The 17,743-nt window shown below is 45.7% G+C and overlaps 1 pseudogene; it reads right to left on the bottom strand.

Annotated features, from left to right (window-relative positions):
• Positions 1-11,178: 11,178 nt before the first annotated feature.
• Positions 11,179-13,320, bottom strand: LOC142582129 (uncharacterized; annotated as a pseudogene).
• Positions 13,321-17,743: the final 4,423 nt, after the last annotated feature.

Below are 17,743 nucleotides of genomic sequence, written 5' to 3'. Positions count from 1 at the left end.
TAAAACTCGAAAGTGTCCAAATAAAATCAGTAAGATTCGTCTTTAATTCATACAGCTGGCATACGTCTCCGACTCAGCTGCTAGAAAAAGCTAATTTAGAAACACTTCAACTAAGACGTCATCGTGATAGGTTGAAATATATGTATTTAATTTATTATGATAATCTGCGTATCAATAAAGAATTGTACATTCAACAGGTGACTCGTCGTTCCACACGAGGAAATCACTCGGAAAAAGTTAAAGAATTCGCCTGCAGAACCAATTGCTTCAGTAATTCATTTTTTCCTCGAACTATTCGAAAATGGAACCGGCTCAGTGCACACATTGTCGAGAAACCCACCATGCAGTCATTCTTAAGTGATTTATAATTCCACCAGCCTTCGATTTTCAGCAACATTTGTCATTTCGCGACATATGCTATGGTTCTCCCGCGATATGCTTCGATAAGTTATGAATTACAGCAGTTTGACATATCGAGCGACGCGCATGCGCTGCTTGAATGGTCCGTGTTCTGATTTAATTTTTCCTAGTCAGGCCCTCTGTCAATATATATAATTGTACACTTTTATATCTGTAGCACGGGTTTGTATGCAAGCGACGTGCAAACTATCGGTCTTTTGCTGCTTTTCAGTGCGTAGTGCGAGCCTTGTGTATTTTATTTTTGTCTTATTTTTGATCATTTCTTCATATGTACTGTCCACTTCTGCCTACGGCCTTCTCTGAAGGCTGGCAGTATTCATCAAATAAATAAATAAATAAATAAATAAATAAATAAATAAATAAATAAATTAGCCTTACCGTGGTATGGAAATCATGTGATGGAGACTGAGGTACCGGCATGTAGCCGTGGAAAATTCTTAAAAACAAAACCAGGTATTTTATTTTCTTCTAGAAGGTACATATATTCCAAGAAATCTTCGTGTATTGTCCAATGATAATGCTATTGAAGTTGTAAATAACATGATGGTCCTAGGCATACACTTCAAAATATTTTACAATGGAATCAACATGCAAATATTGTAGTTCGAAAACTTAGCCGTATTACATGAATTCAGAATCAAAACATATATTTTATCGACGAATGTAAAAATAATAATTTATTATACTCTGTTCGTTTCGGACATCAGTCTTGAACACCTCGTATGGGGAACCGCAGCGTTAAGAAATCTTCGTATTACCAGGGGAAAAAAAGAAGATAATGCGCGTATTCGCAAACGATAACCACCACCGCACTGATAATCTTTTTGCACGTTATAGCATAGTGACAATACATAGTCTATACGATCGAATTCTTCTGGGAACATGCTACTCTAGCATACAATATTAGCGAAGTATATTTGGACATATTTCCAGTGTAAAGGGACTGATAACTGGCCAGAATGTGTTGGGAGACCTTCATGGAAGTGAAATGACCATAATTTATAGTGATAAAATCCAGCACGCTGTTTACGATTTAAGTAGGAATGATAATTTACCATTACACAATACCTGAAATCCAGAGTTATGGAACATCCCTCGCTCAAGAACAAAATATGGTGAACAAATTATTGGAAACGCTTTACCCCGACTTCAAATTTTTGCAATGCATCCGATGCGAACATTGAGCACTTCATAAAATCTCAGCTCACAGTTTTTTCTGTGGTCTTTAATTTGGTGTTTCATTATATACGTCCGCTCACATCTTTAAGTGAATAGTATCCTGTCGGCTACAAATGTGTAAGCTAAATCTCCCTCAGATGGGCTCGAGTAGTACACCATCCACTGTTTTTGAGTCTAAAATATGGTTGCTTTTGTCTTCGTGCATACGACTAGTTTATCGCTCTTTTTCCAGCCACTCTTAATTAGTGAAGCTGTTTTGTTGGCTTGAGTACAATCGCAAACACTCGTATGTCCCCTCACAGAAGGTAGAAAGTGTAAACGTCCAAATCACATGATATCTCATTAAGTGCATGCGACGTACGCTCTTGGCCGAGGTTGCGGGCCCCAAAGCGACAGGGCTTGGAAATATTTTTTCTGTTACTTCTTTCGTACGAACTAACACGACCGAATTTAGAATGAAGTCTCCCGTAACATTACATCAACAACTAACGTAGACGTTAAAAAATTATGGGGTTTTACGTGCCAAAACCACTTTCTGATTATGAGGCACGCCGTAGTGGAGGACTCCGGAAATTTTGACCACCTGGGGTTCTTTAACGTGCACCTAAATCTAAGCACACGGGCGTTTTCGCATTTCGCCCCCATCGAAAATGCGGCCGCCGTGGCCGGGATTCGATCCCGCGACCTCGTGCTCAGCAGCCCAACACCATAGCCACTGAGCAACCACGGCGGGTAACGTAGACGTCGTTAGTGGTTGGCTTTCTTCAGAAAAAAAATAACGAAGTAGAAGACAACGTACTGAATGCGCCTTTCAGGCTCTGACAAGGGGTGTGGATGTTTAGGTTTTCGTGTATTATTTTAGGGAGTCAGCTATCCCAAACACAAGGAGCATCCGGCGTATCGCGAGAAACCTCGTCCACAAAGCGTATTGCCGCAAACAAGGTCGTGTCTTGCCTCGTAGGGAAGCTCGATTACAATATGTTGCAATTTCTTGACGCTCGGCGAGGCTGGCTGCAGCGTTCCGGAAGACGTCTACATGCACAGTAGCACGTGGCCATGGATGGTAATATATGTTCGATACTTGGCACAACTAAGTGAACTTTAAGCGTCATGGAGTAGGCGCAGCTGTGGTGGCATTCGAAGATACTGCATATGAACCCAACAATGCATGCTGTCAGTTGTGTTTGGTAGACAGCTCCTACGGGAGAGGTACCGCTTGCATGAAGTCGGCTTGTTTATGGTGGTTGGACGCGTGCGTTTCCTGAAACGAGGCAATGTTTCTGTTGCTTTAGAATGCCAGAAGGTTGCACATGTCCTTCTGGCCATTGCTTGTGCTGTTTTCGCATTTTTCGTATTAGGCGCAGCATTGACTGCTGGCGTTGAAGAGGCTCCTCGACTTCCTGGGAAAATGACGTAAGTGCGGAGTTCTTCTTCGGTTCAGTTGGCTAGTGCTTAGATGTTTTTATTTGTATTCTGTCTGCTCTTTCGTTTGCACTTTTTCAACGTCGTCGTCGTCGTCTCTGTCGGATTCGTCCTTGCATTAGCCGAACTTGTTCTTGGAGTTGGTGGGACCACACTTTCTGCTGTGGTTTGTCTGCTGGTGAGGTCCGCGTGTGAGGCTCTTTAGAGCCCCTCCTAAGGCTGCCTGCCATCCATGTGACATCGTGCTTAGCGGCCGCTTCTGCTAGTTCGGCACATGTGACATCTGGTGCCGCCGATGCTTCTACAATGTCAGCGGGTTTCTTGAGGTCTGGTGTGTGCAACCGAGCTTGAGATATGCAAATCTAACTAACTAACTGTATTCTTCGTGTTCCTTCACTTCCAGCTACAGTTCACGTGTGCACCGTTATATATATATATATATATATATATATATATATATATATATATATATATATATATATATATATATATATATATATATATATATATATATATATATATATATATATATATATTGTAACGACGTGGGATCGACGAGTATGCGTAGCAGCACCGCCAAGAAACGCACTTTATCAGTCGTCCAAGGGAAAAACAACAGCGTCTTCTTCGTTTTCCCCGCTTCACCTAAATACCCGCGCTACTTCAGCGTCGTCCCCACAGGCGCATACCCGCTGCATTATGGTTCTGCCAAATATAGTTGTGTCATTTGCTCCCCCTTTAGAAAAGATCATCGTCCCGATGATATAGGCTTGGAAAGCAGCGGTAAAGAACTGCGCAGTCTTGTCAGTCCTCATAGTACGGCTGCATACGAAGCACGTGAACGATCTCGGGTAAATGCCGTCGGCGCTTTGAACAGTGCGAGCTGTCTGGAACGACTTCGTAGTTGACGTCACTGATGCGTCGGAGAACTATGTAGGGCCCGAAGTATTTGCGTAGGAGCTTTTCAGAGAGCCCACGCTGTCGAATAGGTGTCCAGACCCACACTTTGTCGCCGATGTATGTTACGGCTTTGTGCCGAAGATTGTAGCGTCTGGCGTCACAGTCCTGTTGTTCGTGGATTCGCAGACGCGCAAGCTGCCTAGCTGCCTCTGCTCGTTGTGTTATCTCTTCAGCACCCGTCTCGTTGTCGTCAAATTCATGAGGGAGCATTGCGTCTAATGTTGTTGTAACCTCACGGCCGTATACGAGACTGAAGGGCGTCTTGCGAGTGGCCTCTTGACGAGCCGTATTGTACGCGAAGGTGACATAAGTTAAAACCTCGTCCCAGTTCCTATGCTCTACATCTACTTACATGCTTATCAGCCAATGTCCTATTGAGTCGTTCTGTCAATCCGTTTGTTTGAGGGTGATACGCTGTTGTCTTCCGGTGGGCGGTACCACTTAGACGTAGAACGATATCTAAAAACTGGGCCATGAACGCAGTACCTCTGTCTGTGACGACTACTGCGGGAGCGCCATGCCTTAAAACGATGGATTCCAGAAAAAAATCGTGCCGCTTCATCTGCTTTTGCCCGTTGCAGAGCACTTGTCTCGGCATATCTAGTGAGATAATCCGTGGCGACGATTATCCACCTATTACCAGTAGTAGACGTTGGGAAGGGGCCCAGAAAGTCCATGCCAACTAGTGCAAATGGTGTGGCCGGTACGTCAACAGGGTGCAGTAAGCCGGCTGGTTTGACGGATGGCGGTTTACGACGTTGGCAGCCCAGACATGTCTGAACGTAGCGTTTAACGACCGCAGTAAGTCTCGGCCAGTAGTAATTCTGCCGAATCCGTGCCAATGTGCGAGTGTAGCCCAAGAGCCCAGCAGTCGGCTCGTTGTGGCAGGTGTGTAAGATTTCACGTCGAAGCGGTGATGGAACAACAAGTAAGTAGTTGCTGCCGCTAGGCGAGAAGTTCTTCTTGTAGAGGACGTTGCGACGCAAGCATTATGATGCCACCGCTCTTGCAAAGAGCCTCGGCACGCTGTTGGTTCGTCCTTCGAGGTAATCAATAAGCGGCAACAATTCAATGTCATCCCGTTGCTGGCGTGAAAGATCGGCAGTATCCACGAGTCCCAGAAAAACCGTGTCGTCATCGTCTTGGGCTGCCGGCTCAACAGGAGACCGAGAAAGGCAGTCGGCGTCTGCGTGCCGTTTTCCCGGCTTGTATGTAACAACAAAGTCGAACTCTTGGAGTCGAAGACTCCAGCGTGCGAGCCGGCCAGAAGGATCTTTCAAATTAATGAGCCAGCAGAGGGAATGCTGATCACTAACGACGGTGAAAGACCGACCATACAAATACGGACGAAATTTCAGAACTGCCCATACCATTGCGAGACATTCTTTTTCCGTGGTGGAGTAGTTAGCTTCGGCTCGGGATAGTGTCCTATTGGCGTAAGCAATCACTTTTTCGCTGTTGCCCTGCCATTGGACTAGCACCGCCCCTAGACCGACATTACTAGCGTCTGTATGCAATATCGTCGGAGCTTCCTCATCGAAGTGTGCTAATACAGAAGGCGATTGCATGCGTTGCCGGAGCTCGTGGAATGCCCGCTGCTGGTCTTCGCCCCAAGTAAAAGGCATATCTTCTCGGGTGAGCTGTGTTAACGGACATGCGATACGCGAGAAATTCGCAATAAATCGCCGGTAATATGCACAGAGTCCCAGAAAACGTCGCACGGCTTTTTTTGTCTGATGGAATCGGAAAATTAGCGACGGCGGCAATTTTATCCGGATCAGGTCGGACTCCTTGGCTACTGACGACTTGACCGAGGAACTGGAGCTCATGAAAACCAAAATGGCATTTCTCATGCTTCAAAGTGAGACCGGCAGAGCGTATCGCTTCAAAAACAGTTTTCAGCCCTCGTAAGCGTTCGTCGAACGTTGCGGAAAAGACAATCACGTCATCCAAGTACACCAGGCATGTTTGCCATTTGAGTCCGGAGAGCACAGTGTCCATTAGACGCTGAAATGTTGCTGGCACCGAACACAAACCGAAAGGAAGTACCTGAAATTCATAAAGTCCGTCAGGCGTCACAAAAGCTGTTTTTCTCACGGTCTCTCTCATCCACTTCGATCTGCCAATAACCGCTTTTCAAGTCCATTGAGGAAAAGTAGCACGCGTTTCGCAACCTATCCAAGGAATCATCAATACGTGGCAGTAGATAAACGTCCTTCTTTGTGACCTGATTGAGCTTCCGATAGTCGACGCAGAAGCGCAGGCTACCGTCGTTCTTCACTAAAACTACAGGTGATGACCAAGGACTATTATGTGGTCGAATAACGCCATCTTCCAGCATCGTCTTCACTTGTTTTTTGTATTGCTTCGCGTTCCTTTGGGGCCACACGATAAGGGTTTTGTCGGATGGGTCTGGCGTCTACATCAGTAATGATGCGGTGTTTGGTAAGTGGCGTTTGACCAACTCTTGACGCAGAGGAGAAACAGCCCTGGTACTGATTGATGAGCTCAAGAAGACGGTTCCGCTCAACGGCCGTTAACGACGGATTAACGTTTACAATAGGCGCAGCTGTGTGGATTGTAGAGGCCGACTCCTGCGCTAAGTGGCAGTCTTGTACTTCTGTCACTTCGTCGAAATAGGCGACAGCAGTGCCTCTAACGATGTGTCGGCGCTCCTTACTAAAATTCGTCAGCAAGAGTTCGGCGCTTCCGTCGATTACATTGATAACTGCTCTGGCAATGGAGACACCGCACTTCAGTGCTAGCGCACTGATGTGTTCAGCTACTCCAGTCCCATTTTGCAGGCTGTCACAGCGCACCTGTACGAGAGAGCAACTCCGCGGCAAAAGTATGACGTCGTCCGCGGCAATACATAAGCGAGGTTGTTGTGGCTTCTCATGGGTGACATTATCCGAACTCGTGGCAAATGTGACGCTTCTGTCACGGATGTTAATCACGGCGCCGCACTCCCGTAGGAAATCCATGCCCAATATAAGTTCTTTACAACAATCAGTAAGGATGACGGGGGTGACGACGAAGGTTGAACCGGCGATTAAGAGTCGGGCCGTGCATTTCCCGACAGGTGTCATTAACTGACCTCCGGCGGTTCTTATGTTGGGCCCGTGCCATGGTGTCTTCACCTTCCTTAGTTTGTCAGCGACCTGTAAGCTTAGGATTGAAAAATGGGAGCCAGTGTCAACCAGAGCGGCTATTTCGTGGCCGTCAATGCATACGATGAGCTCGGCGCTGACGGTGTCAGTTACGTCTTTAGTACTTCTATCCGCCGTATTCGTCGTTGTGCTGGGCGTCTTTCTCGTCAATGTAGTCTTCACGTCGTCGTTCGTCGATAACGAGGGATGTGGAGCAGTTCGAGTATTGGCAACCTCACCCCCGGAGGTCGCTGCGGCTAGTTTCCCCGTCGAGGGCCAGGCGATCTGCCCCTAGTGACGTCGGCAAAACTGCGACGAGTTGGCGAATTGTAGCGCGCCGGAGATGGAGGAGAACGTGGTCGGGGCATCGTCGTATCTTGTGGCTGACTGTTCACAGGAGCGTCGCTGTAAGCGCGTCGACCGTCGTACGGAGAATAAGCGTAGTTGGCAGGGAAGCTTGGGTGTTGAGTAGCGCGATAGTTGTTCCATTTGTGGCAAACTCTATAGACGTGCCCAGCTTCGCCACAATGGTAGCACACTAGTCGACGGTCGACGGTGCGCCACAAATCGGTTTTCCGACGCTCATAGTTCGGCGGTAACTCTCCATGGAGCCAAGGAGTGGCGTGCGCATGTCGAAAATACGGCGTTGTTTGTGCTGGCATGATCGGCGGGGTCGGTAGAGTCAACGAGGGTGACGATGTCGGCTCTGTTTGTGGCGTAGGTGGTGTTATAGTTATGGGTGTCAACGGCGTTGAAGTTGCGTTGAGTGGACGGCGAACAGCCTCCTCATAAGTGAGGCGCCGCGGAACGTTCCCAGTCTGGCGCTGAAAAAGCTTGCTGGACTTCCTCCCGGACTACATCAGCAACAAAAGATAACGCTGGCGTCGGTTCCGTAGGCGCAACCACAAAGCCGAGCTGCCGACGCTCTTCTCGCACCACCTCTCGGACAACTTCACGCAGAGACGTGTCGTTACTCGCAGCCAGTACGGAAGTGTTCGCCGCCGAGTGGCGGTATCGTTGCTGCAGGGCCCGTTCAATGGCTGTAGCCTCTTTTGTGAACTGGGCCACTGTTGTCGGTGGATTTCTCACAAGGCCGGCAAACAGTTGCTCCTTCACTCCTCGAAAGAGATATCGCAGCTTTCTTTCCTCTGGGATGTCTGGGTCTGCCCTACGGAAAAGACGGGCCATGTCTTCCGAGAACGTAGTAACACTCTCATTGGGCTTTCGAACGCGGGTTTCAAGGAGACGCTGCGCGTTTTCCCTCCTGTCTATGCTTGAAAAGGTATCCAGCAGCTGTGCGCGGAAGTCGTCCCACGTGGCAAAGCTCCTCTCCCGGTTTACGTACCACGTGCGAGCATTGTCCTTCAAATAGAAATAGACACTCGAGAGTTTGTCCGCCGAGCTGGTCTTATGGTTATACTGGGCGACGCGCTCGAACTGGTCTAGCCAATCTTGGACGTCTTCAAAGGCATCACCATGAAAGCTCTCCGGGACCATAGGATTCTGTAGTGTTACTTGCGATGGAGCTGCGGTGGCCATGTTATTTGTAGGAGGCAAACGATTTCTCGAAGTTTCTTGCAGGGGACTGGACTCGGGCGCTAAGCCTAGCAGGCGACGACTGAACCGGTGGACCGGTGTTTCGATGCGCGATGGTGATTCCGGGCTCGATAGCCGGCTCCGCGAAGGGGTGCCAAGCATGAAGAATACCCCGCATCTCAACCAGTGTAACGACGTGGGATCGACGATTATGCGTAGCAGCACCGCCAAGAAACGCACTTTATCAATCGCCCAAGGGAAAAACAACAACGTCTTCTTCGTTTTCCCCGCTTCACCTAAATAACCGCACTACTTCAGCGTCGTCCCCACAGGCGCATACCCGCTGCATTATGGTTCTGCCAAATATAGTTGTATCAATATTTATTTATTTATTTATTTATTTATTTATTTATTTATTTATTTACAGAGTACCTACATTTTATTTAGGCATTACGTAGGGGGGAACAAAATATAACCAGTAATACAGAGAAGCTTTCGGACAGATATACTGACAAACAGAATCACTACAATAGCTGTTAGAGAAAGGCATGCAAGTAACGTGAAACAAGCAGGTTCCAAGATATATAATACATACATTTGTTTTACAAGAGCGTCGTCACAGCATTGAATAGAATAGTTCGTTATTTGACACATTTACTATATCATTTGATAAACTGTTACATTGTCTGATTGTTTTGGGGAAAAAAGAGTAGTAGAAAGTGTTTGTTCTGTAGTTACAGGCTGAGATCTTTTTGTTGTTATCACAGCGAGTCGATATATAATCTGGTTCCAGGAGATAGTTATAGCGATTAATACCTGTCTGATTATTATATATTCGGTGCAATAGTTTAAGCCTTAACTTCTGCCTACGCATATATAGTAGATACCATCCTAAAGTGGCCTTCATTTCGGAAACGCTAGGGTACGGGCTGTAATTATTGCAAACAAACCTCACTGCTTGGTTCTGTAGTTTTTCCAGTCTATTAATGGGGTAATCTTGATAGGAATCCCATATTACACAAGCATAATCAAGTATTGTTCTAACATGTAAGAAGTATAAAGTTTCTTTAACTTCGCGTGTTGCCTGTTTAAAATTTCTGCGAATAAAATGTAACAAACATCCTGCTAGCTTTTGCTATGACAGTGTCAATCTGTTTATGCCGAGTGAGTGATTCGGTAAAATAGACTCCTAAATACTTATATTCCGGCTGTCTGTCGATAAGCGTGCCATTGATGTTATATCGGTGCTAAAATTTGTATAATTTTCTGGAAAAACTTACGCTACTGCACTTTTTTATATTTAAATTCATGTTCCATTTTTTACACCAAATCGCTACCTTATCTAAATCTGTTTGCAATGTATCTATGTCATCTTCAGTGGTAATTTCTCTGTAAATCACACAGTCATCAGTAAATAGTTTTATGGGTGATGTAATTAGTTCGACAATGTCATTTATGTAGACTAAAAATAGCAAGGGCCCCAGTACGCGTCCCTGAGGAACGCCCGAAGAAACAGTTATTGGTGAAGATGCAACGTTGTTTAGGACAACAGACTGGGCTCTTCCGCTTAGGTAGTTTCGTATCCAATTTTGAACGTTTTCGTTTATATTTAATGCAGCGAGCTTTACATCTAGGAGCTTATGGGACACAATATCGAAAGCTTCTTGAAAATCAATAAAAACCGCGTCTACCTGACTATTGTTATAAATGGTTTTAGATAAGAAGTGCTGGAATTCTATTAGTTGTGTGTTGCAGGAATAACCTTTTCGGAATCCGTACTGGGAAGGTGTAAAAAAAACGTTTGAGTCAAGGAATGCAGATATGTTACTATATAAAATGTGTTCGAATATTTTGCAACATATTGACGTTAGTAAAATCGGCCCGTAGTTCTCTCTGAGTTTTCTATCGCCCGATTTAAACACGGGGGGTGTCACGCTTGCCGTTTCCCAATCTTGGGGAATGAGGCCTGTTTCAAGGGAAAGCTTATAAATGATCGTTAAATACGGAGAAATGATGCCATGACACTCTTTAAGGACTACTGAGGATATTCCATCAGGTCCAATTGCTTTTGTGTCATCTAAATGCCGTAATAAAGAGTCGACGCCACTAACATCAAATTCAATGTCTGGCATCATATCGCATTGATTGGCGTTGTTCAAAAGCAAAGTCTCCCCAGCAGGTAATAGCGAAAACACAGATTGGAAGTACTTGTTGAAGCATTCCGCCCTGTGATAGTCCGACGTCACGGTTTTGCCGTCAACAGTTAAATATGGTATCGATATGTCTTCTTTTCGATTTTGTTTTACATATTTCCAAAAAGATTTGGGTTTTCTCTCAAGTCTTTGTTTAATTTAACAAAGAAGGTATCTTTGGCAGCTTTAATCGTTGCTTTCAATAGCTTATTTATCTCTTGCAAGCGTTTCTGATTTGCCAGACTGGTGTCGGCAGAAAATGTTTTATACGTTTGTCTTGCTTTCCTTATAAGTTTACGTATTTCTACGTTAAACCAAGGTTATTGTTTTTTTCGTCGCCGCAGGTACCTGCATGGAACATGACTTTCGACTAGTTCAAGTATTTTGTCCCGAAATGCTGACCAGAAAGTTAACGGACAGCGTGCGTTTGACATATATTGGAAAGTAGGAAAGAAATTTTCAAGTTCGGTCCTGATAGCAGCATAGTCTCCTCTGTCGTAGCTGTACACTTTTCTTTGCGGAATTTGCGCCATCCGTACTCGCTGTATGTTAAGTTCTATGACAACTGCCCTGTGGTCACTAATACCTGGGCAAACAGTAACTTTTGATATTATGTTCGGCTCATTGCAAAATACTAAGTCTAGAATTGCATTTTCTCGCGTAGGTTCCAGTACGTACTGCTGCAATCCATTTAATCCGAGCAGTTCTTGGAACTCTGTGTAAATACAGGACCTATTGCCAGCCATACATCCGGCATTCCAGTTGAAGTCGGGCAAATTGAAATCCCCCCCCCCCTAGAAATACGCTATTAGGAAGGAGAGATAGCATCTCAGACAGCAATCCGAATGAGTCGCTGCTGCCGGGTGGGCGGTAGAATGTCCCGTAGACTACATTGTTTCCGTTAGGCAATTTCACAAGGCACCAGACAGACTCAGAAACGTTTTCAAATAAAATTTGTGTACTTGACAATGCATTTGATATCAAAAGGAATACTCCCCCGCCATGTCCATGCCTATCTTTCCGATAGACAGTAAAACCAGGCGGAAAGATTTCTACATAGGTATATCCTTGTCTAACCATGATGAGGTGCCCATCACAATCTGAGGTTTAACAGTGGCTACTAAAGACATGAAATTATTGACTTTGTTCTTTATGCTGCGACAGTTTACAAGCAGGACAGAGAGCCGTTCAGGCTGCGAGCAACGTGCTGAGTTATCTTTCGGAGGAACGGAATTCGGAATGCGTCACTTGCCTCTGTCCAGTCGCGCATGCGCCTGAAGTGGAACTGGCATCCGCATATCGCTATCCCAGACAAACGTTTGCCCATTGATGATCAATTTATCATAACTCAAGCGAACACGATTTTCTTTGTTCTCCCTTTTTTCTTTCGCATAATTCCAAAACTGACGTCTTTTTTCTTGTACGGCTCGGCTGAAATCTTCAGAGATGCTGTACGAAGTGCCTTTTAGTCTGTAAGCGTTTTTAGAGACATTTTCTCTAGCCTTCCACCTTGAAAAGCATGCTACTATGAGCCGGTTTTTGCCTTCTCTGAAAACGCCTACGCGATGAGCCCGTTCAACCGAAATATCATCAAGTTTCATAACATCTTTGCATATTCCACTTATTAGTTTTTCAGACGCCTCCCACGTCTCGTTATGCTCCCTGTCAGGCAACCCGAAAAAGACCAGATTCTGTCTACGGCTTCTATTTTCCAAGTCGTCTAGTTTAGCCATAAATTTATCTTCCATTTTTTCCACCCGAGCAATTCGACTTTCTACATTGTTTGTCTTCACTATTAAGCCCGTAATTTTGGATTCTAATTCACATTGTCTGGTTGTAATTTCCGTTAACTTCGCAAGCACAGTTTCCTGGCCTGTTTTCATTTCTAAGAGAATCCTTTCAATGTTTGTCATTTGGTCACGTTCAACTGCATTCATGGGCCCTGGATTTAGTTCTACATCCCCCGATAGGAGCAATAAGATTTAGGGAAGCGTCAGGCAGCCGTCGTAGAGAGAGAATAGTAGAGCATCAACGAAGCATAGGCTGGCATGTTCAAGACACTCAATCATTTGTCGCTTGCTAATGGGGCACGACACTCTTAAAAGCATAACGTTGCTAGAGCGATAACACTTAGTTCCATTTAGGTAACTGACCCGGTACATAAAGAAGCGTGAGTTTGTGCAGAAAAGAGCATCGTGCCCCAGTCGCTTTAGGCTTGGCTGGTCCTTTATATGGCCAGCGCGCAGCGGAACCGGAAAGGCTCCCCGATGCGCAGATTCCACTTCGGTGCGTCGGAGATCGTACACGATTTCCAGCAAATAATCTTGCGGACCGTGTAAGGCATGAGCAGATGATTGCAGGTCCGTTGTAGCAGCATCTGGCCAAGGTTTGGTGAAGCCATGTTCCACCGCGAAGTCGGCGTTCGCCACGACAGCGAAGAATCCGAGCAGCACCTTGTACATGAAGAAGCGTGAGTTTGTGCCGAAAAGAGCGTCGTGCCGTTTATATATAGTTTATATATATATAGCGTCGTTTATATATATATATATATATATATATATATATATATATATATATATATATATATATATATATATATATATACTGTAAGCGGAAATGAGCCGAAAAAGGCATTTTAAGGGATGTGACCTCCCTTGAGACTGCGTGCCTGCAAACTGTGATCCCTTACAGTGGTGTAGAAATGTTCAGCGTCCTCCATTTCTCTCCCTCGCAAAATGGGGATGAAAGAAGGAGAAAGAACCTCAATTCTACATACTTTTTAAGAGGGAGTTTAGAAGATACAGGCCTCCCTTTAGCGTAAACGGAGTTCTGTTTCTTATTTTATGCGTTATTTTCTTTTCTTTTACACATCTGTGAGAAGGAAACGAGAAAGGAGAGATATATTGTCCAAGTGGTTCTTTTTATTTTTTTCTTTCTGCGAATTTATACATTTCCTGAGTGCAAGCCAACTTATTTAGTGCGATATAATAGACGATTTGTTCGTCTCGTCGACCACAATGTCCTGTCGCGCTGCCAGAACCCCCGGTCGGCATCTGACAAGCTGTCTTCGGAAGCGAGACCATGCAAAACTTCGACGGCTTAGGCCGCAGAATGTCCTCGCTTCTGTTTGTCTTCCCATCAACTAAAATTGAAACTGAAGGCAAAGCCCGCAAAGCGCCGCTGTTGTCGGCGCCGGTGATGGCACCTGTTTTGCTCATCGTAGTTCTGCGTGTGTGTCTATATGCGTGCTTACGAGGTAATTTTGGCGGCCGTCGGAGAGTGTTTCGTATAGTGTGGAACCTCACAAGAAAGCTACCTGCCCCAGCACGGCGGTGATCGGCTACCGCGTAGCCATTGCTTTGACGTGATCTGTGTACTGCAATACACTTTTGTGGTTCGCGCGGCCGTGCTCGGGCATTCCCTCCTGCGCCACGCTATGACAGCGGCTAGTGAAACCTCACCCGCAGTCCTCGCAAAATCGGACCGCGTACGGTGTCGACTACTTTGGAAACGGCGCGTTTCGGATTACCGCTTGCCCAGTTGCCTCATGTTTCACGCGGCCTTTTCAAGCTGCGGTGGTGAGTACGGCGCGGAAGCACTGCGCTATGCGCATAATGCTCACACCTTTTATGTCGCGGTGTTGAGACTTATCGGTCCTCTCAAGAAAACTCAAGAAGCCAGTGCCGCACAAAAAAAGAGACGTTTCAACTTTTTTTTCTTTTTCAATTTGTCGTGTTCCATGATCTGTTTCTGCGACCTCGTGCTTAATACTAAGCACAACTCCAAGGACGCTTATACCAACCACGGCGGGTCAAAGAGTGTTGGAGTTTCGTCATCAGGTGTGTTTGATAGGTTGTGACAGCCCACTTGAAAAACACAACAGGAAATTTTAGTCTGTCATTCTGTTGTCTGTAGTCTGATGTCCTGTAGTTCTTGATCAATATTCAATTCAAAATTGACAGAGACGTCCTTAAGGCTATGTAAATTTGTTTGTAGAAAAAAATAAACTCCCTGCAGGGATTGAACTTCGGACCGGAGGATACCGAGCCCAGCATCTTACCACTGCGCCACGCCGAACATGCGACCTTGTATATATTTTAGCTATACAAACACTGCTTTTATGTATATATTTGCATTTTAAGAGCCAAGATGAGCTTTCATTCCACCGCGTCAACTGCCGCATCTCTAGAAAAGTATAAGTGTTCTTACCATCGACATGTACATTGTGTAGTGCTAGAACATCGATTTTGCTGTCGGATATCCATATTAAATAAGAAATACAGAAATAGACAACGGTGACTGGGGACACTGTTAGGTTGTTACTGCTAACTTCGACAGTTGTCTCTCGCCTTACACTTTTGAGCGCGCATATAATTCTGTGTTCAATGCAAAATAACTACATAAACATTCGTGGATGATTGTTCATTCTGACAGCATACTGGCTTCTCTCGGCAGCGCTGTACCAGAATAATGAGACCCGAGCGAGACAGCTTTTCACGCAACTTTGTGGAACAACCCAAAACGTCTTTTTCGCTTTGCAAAAGCTTATGCAATATTTCTGGGAAGTTAACTGTGTCGGTGTAACGGCACATGTAAGTCCACAGGCCTGTGTGCCACATCTTACCAAATAACACAAAACGGATACGCAGCCGTTCCCGCAGATGATATGATTTTCATCAGCGGCCGATTTTGAGGAGGCCGGTAGGGCATTTATGGTGCTTCGTCGTCACGGCACAATTATAACAATTGGCCACGTCGACTTTAATACCGGTGTCGGTGCTATCAGCATTGCCGGTTTCAGAGAAGCACGATTGAATACCGCGCAAGATAAAAGTACAGGGTACACCACCGATGCGAAATTGGCGTACAATTTTAGAGCGTCGCGACTGAAAGCGCATCTGTCGCGGCGTCAGAAATTATGTCGCTGCGACAGAAAGTGGCACATTTCTAACGCCACGACCGAAAATGTGTAGTCCCGACAGAGAGTTCCTGTTGCGACGTCAGAATCGCTGTTGCGATAGAAAGTTGTTGCGACTTCAGAACTCTTGTTGCCCGACAGAACGTTTCTGTTGCGACTTCAGAACTCTTGGTCTTCACGACAGGATGATTCTGTTGGGACATCAGAATTTCTGCCGTAATGTCAGAAATGTCTGTCGCAACTACAGAAACATCAGGATCTTCTGTCGTACAACAGAAATTTCCGTAGTTGCGACAGGAATGCCTGTTGTCTTTTTCAACTGGGAGCGATTTGCGTCATAGCAACATTATTTTTAAAGCGGCAAACTACTGTTATGCAGCATGAACAATGCGAACAGCCAGCCTGTTTCTGTATTAAATGGAGGCACGCAGTGTGTGCACACAATTATGTTCATTTTTTCAGTTTTGTGGAATAAGCTTCAAACTGCATGCATTTTCACTGGGAAATATGTACCAGCACTTCCTTGTATCAAATTGTCTATGCACAAAAGTTTGTGCATTAGAAATGACAGTTTCAGGCAGTTACAGCCTACAATTTTTTTTTCTGTATACAGACACTAACTGCGTTTTTATAGTCATGTATTGCACGTTTGACCAGTGCTGAAAAGGACAAATGGAATAAATTCAAAGAGGCCTGCGAGTTTGTTTGCTCGGCCAGGCTTTGATGTATTTTAGTAACGTGTTCATGTGCAGATGTCGTGTGAATGCATACTTGGACTTTGGTTACGTTTCATTGCATCAAAAGAAACCACCCAGCCAATCTCAATTTTTTTCCTTGTTTCTTGCCCTTGGTGTCCACATACCTGAATGTGTTCTGAGTTTTTGCACCAAGCCAACAGCAGGGCATCACACATGCTAGAAACATTAAAACAAAGAACAAGGAATGTGGCACAAATGATCCACGGAGTCACAAAACAACAAAGAGGCTTCAAAGAAGCGGAGGCAGTCAGACTTGTGCGAGCATTCATTATTAGCAGGGTGACCTATAGCCTCCCCTTTCAAAAACTAAATAAGACTGAAATGTACGACTTGCCTTATAAAAAGTCAATAACTTTGAACTCCCTTTTTGCCTACAGGTGTCTCATTTTTTTTATTTGCAAGAGGGAAAGTTCCACTGGCCGTTTCTCGCAGAACAAACATAACATGTCAAAACAAAATGATTAGGCAATTATTGTTTCTTGATTAATGTGGCGAATTGGGCGTGTTGGGCACATATTTTACATAGCTTTCTCGTTCTGTCTCCGCCCGTATATTTCTTTATTGCGCTGCCACCTTTTCAACCGCGTCGAGCCGAGTTTCACCGTCGCCAGCAATTTGACCTTCATTTGACCGTAGCTGCGCCGTAGCCTTAGCAACGCGTCACGTGACTCGCCGCGCCGTGACCACCGCCGCTGCCAGCTTGGCGCATGCGCTCTCCACAGCTGGGTCGCCACCTGACCACGTCACTCGCCGCCGGAATGGCTAAGAGGAGCGCCGCGCTCACCCTAGTCAGTGCGAGCTTGGCCAATTTTGGCTTGGCCATGGATGAGAGCGACGCCGGGCCGTCTTCTCTGAGCGTTGCGCGGGAGCGGAAGGCCTTGACCCGTCGTCGCCAAGTGGCGTCTGACCATCCCGAGAATATCGCCTCGCGAGCAGCTTCACTGGAGAGGATCCGGAATTCAACAGGCGTCGCACCATCGAGATCAATGTAGCGATCGCGTTCGCGCTCTGACCGTTTGTGCTTAAACGCTGCGCATGTTCGCGGCGTCTCTTTTCGTGCCTAGCACTCGCGCTTTCCCTGTGGTAAAACAGGCGTCGCAACGTCGAACGATGTGTGTCTATCCAAGCCTAATCACAGTCATGTCTAGCCACCGACCTAGGCACAGCCGTGTTAGATACGGACCCTTTTCCTGGCATCCTTCGAGTTCA

The sequence above is a fragment of the Dermacentor variabilis genome, chromosome 5 (genome assembly GCF_050947875.1).
Source record: "Dermacentor variabilis isolate Ectoservices chromosome 5, ASM5094787v1, whole genome shotgun sequence".
NCBI lineage: Eukaryota > Metazoa > Arthropoda > Arachnida > Ixodida > Ixodidae > Dermacentor > Dermacentor variabilis.
The sequence above is the reverse complement of the archived record's forward strand: the minus strand, read 5'-3'. Positions and strand labels throughout refer to the sequence as shown.